The following is a 6,000-nucleotide window of genomic DNA, read 5'->3' as shown; positions in this document are numbered from 1 at the left end:
AAAAGAGCAAAACAGCAGTCTGCCCAGTCGTGTTTTGAAATTGAACTGTTTTGAAAAAGTTTTCATTACCACTAGATTGTATCGGAATATTAAATAGGATCCAAGCAAATGGGGTCCCCAGCAGTACTGCAGAGGGTCTACCAATGATTGTTTGATCTCAAATTCATTTCTGTTGAAAAAATTCTGATTTAAAAAAAAAAGAAGCAAAAAACATTATAACATAAATGATTTGAGATTTTATTCTAGATTATAAAAACCTGGAGAGGGGCACTAACTGTGGTGGTTAGGGTTGTTCACAAGGGGGAGGGCTGGCTCTATGTGAAGCACTTTGATATTGCACGGTTGATGAGAGAGAGAGAGTGTGCAGAGCGAGAGAGAAACAGAGTGACAGCAGAGCGCTCTGTAAACAGGCTGTCAGAAAAGAAAGTGCAGGGACATTTTCATCTGCTGCAGCCAAAGGAGAGCATTGCGTACAACACTGAAGGATAATCACGAGAGGGAGAGAGAGGGAGAGAGCGAGAGAAGGTTTAATTAATTCATGCAGGAGGGGAGGGATGTTTCTGCCGCTGACTGAGCTGGTTCCAGCACTGCCTGTAGCATTTTGCTTGTGAGCCCATCCATGCTGTGACCGTGACAGCACTCATATCATCCAGGATTTGACGGACACCATCACCTGAACAAGCAGAGGTAGAGTATGATTTGTTCTTCTTTCTCTCACGTACATCTGTTCTCTGCTCACTCACCTACCCTCGCAAGTGACCCTTGTTTTCCCTCTCACGGTGTGTTCTCTTATGTCAACACTGCATATCAGGCACCAAAACGTGCACGTTTATCTAGCTTTTGAACTTGTGAAGTCGGATAAATTGGTGCGCTTTTTCTTTATTTTGCTTTTTTCTGTCTTCATTGTCTCACAGGAGATGATTTTAGGTTGTTTCCTGTGCTTTGTAGAGTTCACGTGCAGGATGTTGCCTGCTTAGTGCTTTGTTATGGTCTACATTGCCATAGTTTGTCTGTCATGTCAGAGCTGAGTGCAGATGGTGTTAATATTTCACACTTAGCTGAGAGATCAATGTGGATCAATGGATTCTGCTGATATGGGGGGGGGGGGGGGGGGGGATGCAGCTCGACCATTTGACCAGGTTTGTTTTGCATCTTCTGTGATGCCCTAAAGCGGCCCACAATCTCGATTGTGAGGGAATGTAATTAATTTTGATGTGTGGGATGATTCATTCTCTTCCCAAACCTTTGCTGTCATTTGCTTGGGAGATGCTGGTAAATCTCCAATCGGCTCACTTAATTACGACTCATCATATAATCACCAAAGGCACAGGGTCTTCATGTCTCAACAGGATCTGTGGAGCAGGAAGAGTGTGAGCTGTGTGTGTGCGAGAGCTTATTCGCTGTTGCTGCTTGATGACACAATTAATGTCTTCATAGAGGGCTGAATATTTGTTGAAGCTGAATGTTTGCAAGTAATTAGCTCTCAATCATTAGAAAAAGACACAAAAATAACGAAAAAGAGAAAAGATTGCTTGTGACACTCTACCCAAGGTCAAAAATGGCAGTCAGCCACGGAGTATCTTAATGGAGTCCACAATAAAGGAGAGCCTGAATAAACACTCACTGATCATACTGTTGTCTTTGGCTTGTCTCTCATCTTTACTATGCTGCTCTTGGGCAGATGAATATGTTTCTGTCGGTTATAGAAGCACAGTGATTTATCCCAGTGTCCTCACTGGAACCACACGTTACGAGAGCCACTCGGAGGGTCTGTGACGTGTTAGTGCAAAAGTTTTCAAAACAAATAGAAATGAAGCAGGTTGTTTTATTTTCTATTGTTGTTATTTTTTATTTCTATTCTAAATTATATTTTATCTATTTGTTGTCTTTTTTATTAAAAAAAAGCCCTCTAACACCTGCACTCTCTATTTGTTTTCTAACTGCTTATTTTCTTAAAAAAGGCTTCTATCACTAGTTTTCTCTATTCGTTTTTTCTTTTTATTATATAGGCTATTAAAAAACACCAGGTTACATTTACTGCATTAAGCTAACCGAGACTTGTCATAGCACTTGCAAATTATTGCTCTTTTGTTGGTTTTGATTGCTGTTTTGTCCTCATTTGTGATTCTCTTTAGATAAAAGCTTCTGCTAAATGACTAAATGTAGATGTAATTTTTTTAAAAATACAATAGTGCTGTGGTTTTCTGTACCTTAGTCTATTTCCTCTTCCTGTTTCTACATTATGATCAACTACTGTACTGTCATTCCAACAATAATAAGTAATAATAGTAATAAACGGATAACACTTTAGTATAGGGACCAATTCTCACTCATTATAGTTGCTTATTAGCATGACTTTTATTAACATATTGGCTATTTATTGGTGCTTATAAAGCGCATATTCTGCATGTCCATATTCTACAGCCCTAATCCTACCCAATGCCTAAATATAACAACTACCTTAACTATTAATGCAGCAAATTAAGAGCTTATCGAGGCAACGGTTAATAGTTTGTTAATAGCGAGAACTGGACCTTAAAATAAACTGTGGCCAATAAATGTAACATTGTGTGAATATAATTTAATATTTTTCTATAAATATTTTTTTTAGATATTTTTCATATTTTATAAGTTCGTCCTATTTTATGAAAGTCGTTATTATTATAATATAATAATAATAATAATAATAATATGAAGAATTGCATAATATTGATTATACACAATATTAGCTACATAATAGAAATTACATTTATTTCATATAATAATTCTTATACATTATTATTACATTAAATGTAATTTTTTTTACATTTTTCTGAATTCATAAATATATAGTACTGTTTGAAATATATTTATTTTTTGAAATCTATTTAATGTGATATTATCTAAAAAGGTTAATTTAACTCTTTGTTCTGCCACTTTGTTAGCGCTCTGTTGTTGATGATGTTCAGTAACATTAACAGACATTCAGACCGGATTGAAGGGCAGTAGGTTTCCCTTTAGCTGGGAATCAGAGCAGGTCTTGCCTGGCTTTTCCATGTCATTGCATTGCAATTTCGAACCAAACCCTCCTGTTGCCATGACATCCAACCCCTCTGTAAATACTCCCAGGATTTATTTTTTGCATGTAGGCCCCAGGAGAAGAGCAAGAGAGAGAGAGAGAGAGAGAGGGGGGAAAAGATTGCTCATGTTTTTTCAGCTCAGAGTCACTTAAGGAATGGTAAAAGGCTAAATTTATTCTCTACTCTGTGTTCTACTACTTTACGGCATGTATGAGTTAAAATAAAAAAGAAGCGTTGAACCTGCTGTAGATAAGTAATTGGATGTTTATACCATTTTTAAAATAGATAGTTTTTTTCTGGAATTATGTGCTATGTCTGCATTGTTATGTGTATTTATACTTCATTTAGACTTTTATAAAGAAAAGTGTTTTGTACAATCTGTTTAGATTGATTCAACTGCAAAGAAGCCAATGTGCCTAAATAATGGGGTATTTGTGTTTTGAGTTTAAGCATGCCCATTTAGCATTGCTTAATTTCAGCAGTGCTCTTTCCTTGTACTGTTTCCCCATGCATTACATTGTTTTGGACCATTAAGGATATTACGCTAAATCTCAGTTTAGTCACACACTTTACTAATTCATAATTGGTAAATTCAGCTATAAGTAATTACAGTTGTGAACATCATAAAGATCACTTTGTGGTTGCTCGCACTTAGAGAGTCGTCGAGTTGTGTTTGACGTGAGAAAATAAAACTCTAAAAGGCATGTCATGTAAATGCATCAGATAGGCCTAACAGCCATGGAGTGAGCTCAATGTTGTCTTCAGAGATGCTAGTTAAACGCTCCTGTCTCCTCTTTAGGCCTGGACATGCTACGCTGATTCTGCTTCTGTGAAATCAATAGGAAAAAATTAATCTTTAGCCAAACAGCAATAACCACACAGACCCAGAAGAAGATCCATACCTAAATGCCCTCAGTGCATCCATTAATCAGATGACGTTTCTGTTCAAGTTGTATGCTTTAGAGTGTGTGAGATGTTTGACTGTTTCTTCTCTCTCTGATTTGTTCCACTGTTCCTTCTGAGGCCATAAATTTAAAACAAAGCTGCACCATGGGTTTGTGGGGCCCTAGGCGAGATTATGAAAATGGACCCTACTGGTGTACATAGATATTCAAATGAGTGTTTTCTTTTTAAAGGAACACTCCACTTTTTTTTGGAAATAGGCTCATTTTACAACTCCCAAGAGTTAAACAGTTGAGTTTTACCGTTTTTGAATCCATTCAGCCGATCTCCGGGTCTGGCTGTAGCACTTTTAGTTGGCTTAGCATAGTTCATTGAATCGGATTAGACCATTAGCATTTGGTCATCAAAAATGACCAAAGAATTTTGGTAATTTTCCTATTTAAAACTTGATACTTCTGTAGTTACATCGTGTACTAAGACCGACGGAAAATCCCAGTGCCTGAAAGTAGTCCCCAGCTATATCATAGGCTACTGAGCTGGGGACTACTTTCAGGCGCTGGGTCATATCATTGCGCCTGCTGCACCCATGATACGGCAGCAAAGTTCCTTGATTATTACGGCGGAATGAGAGTATAGTTCCTAGCCATATCAGCCTAGAAAATCGCAACTTTTAATTTTCCGTCGGTCTTAGTACACGATGTAACTACAGAAGTATCAAGTTTTAAATAGGAAAATTACCGAAATTCTTTGGTCATTTTTGATGACCAATGCTAATGGTCTAATCCGATTGACAGCAGCACAATAGATTACCCCCTAGATTCAATATAAATCTCTTAGTAAAAGAAAATAGTGATCATAATCATGCTGAGGCTGTGTAGTTTTATAAGTGTTTAATATGCCGACTCGCGCATATGATCCGCTACGTGCGATCACGTCTCTGGACCGGAGTAGTCCAGAGTAGACCTTGCGTGCTGCTACGGTTCGCGTGACACAACGTGAAACCAGACCTCATTTGCCCCAATCGAAAGCATATTTACACTGTCTGAATCATTCCCTATGGCCTACATTGGGCACTATGTGCCATTCACAGTACAGGAAGTGACCGATCTCAGCCGCAGCTTCAGCTCTATTCATAGTATAGGGGGCGGGCGCTTTGGATTCTAGAGAGCATTTGATTGGTCAGAAGATTTGATGAGAAGCTGAAGTACGAGGTGGCATCAAAAAATCGTTGATCGATTTTGGCGGAAGTGACGAACTGCAAGCTTTGAATGCTTATATCCTCTAAATCCGAATTTTGTCATCGCTTTGGAGCACACTGGCTTATATATAATCTTAAAACTAACATATTGATACTAACACCAAAAAAACTTTGATTTTGATTTGAATATATAAACTAGATTTTTTTCTAAGCATGCTTGTGTTGTTAATTAAACTTATTGCTAATTATCATAGGTTCATAATGCATTTTCTGTTTTGCACTGCCTTGAGCATGCTACATACAACAACAAAAAAACTCAGTGTCGTAACTCTGCTTATACCTCCGGTTCTCTCACACACACAGTGGGAATATTGTAACCTGTTAGTATGAGTGGTGAAATAAATATGCTTGAAACAGAAAAACAAAAAAAATATGTTTTTGTAAGCACAGATATTATCAAGTTGACCGTCCACAACCACACATAAATAGACTTGTGTTGCAATTTGTCTCTCTTTTTTTTTATTATTATTTTTGACTGGGGGTGTCATGAGAGAGGCCAGTTTCTATCAGTAAAATGGGCCTATCAGTTCTCCTCCAGCCTCTTCCCTAAGGTTTGATAATGTGACATCTTTAGCTTTGTCAGAGCTCTTTCTGCTGGCTGCATGCCAGACCACAGAGACTATCTGTGGAGAAGTTGAGACAAAAATATTACACCATACCTTATCATACTTCAAACTGTGACAAGCAGCTGCCTGTGGTTTAGCGAAACTGCCTGATGAGCAGTGACGGGTGCACATGGCAGCGCTGCTGTTGGCTCTGTCGTTTAATTCTATAATGTTT

The 6,000-nt window shown here is 38.0% G+C and overlaps 1 protein-coding gene across 2 annotated transcripts in view; it reads left to right on the top strand.

Annotated features, from left to right (window-relative positions):
• Positions 1 to 347: 347 nt before the first annotated feature.
• Positions 348 to 6,000, top strand: part of LOC306876835 (diacylglycerol kinase beta-like) — a 130,747-nt gene continuing 125,094 nt past the window's right edge. For both annotated transcript variants that reach the window (XM_079428258.1, XM_079428259.1), the window contains exon 1: positions 348 to 687. The gene's annotated coding sequence lies outside the window, so the exon portion shown is untranslated. The remainder of the gene's footprint in view (positions 688 to 6,000) is intronic.

Source organism: Barbus barbus (assembly GCF_936440315.1).
Source record: "Barbus barbus genome assembly, chromosome: 11".
NCBI lineage: Eukaryota > Metazoa > Chordata > Actinopteri > Cypriniformes > Cyprinidae > Barbus > Barbus barbus.
The sequence above is the reverse complement of the archived record's forward strand: the minus strand, read 5'-3'. Positions and strand labels throughout refer to the sequence as shown.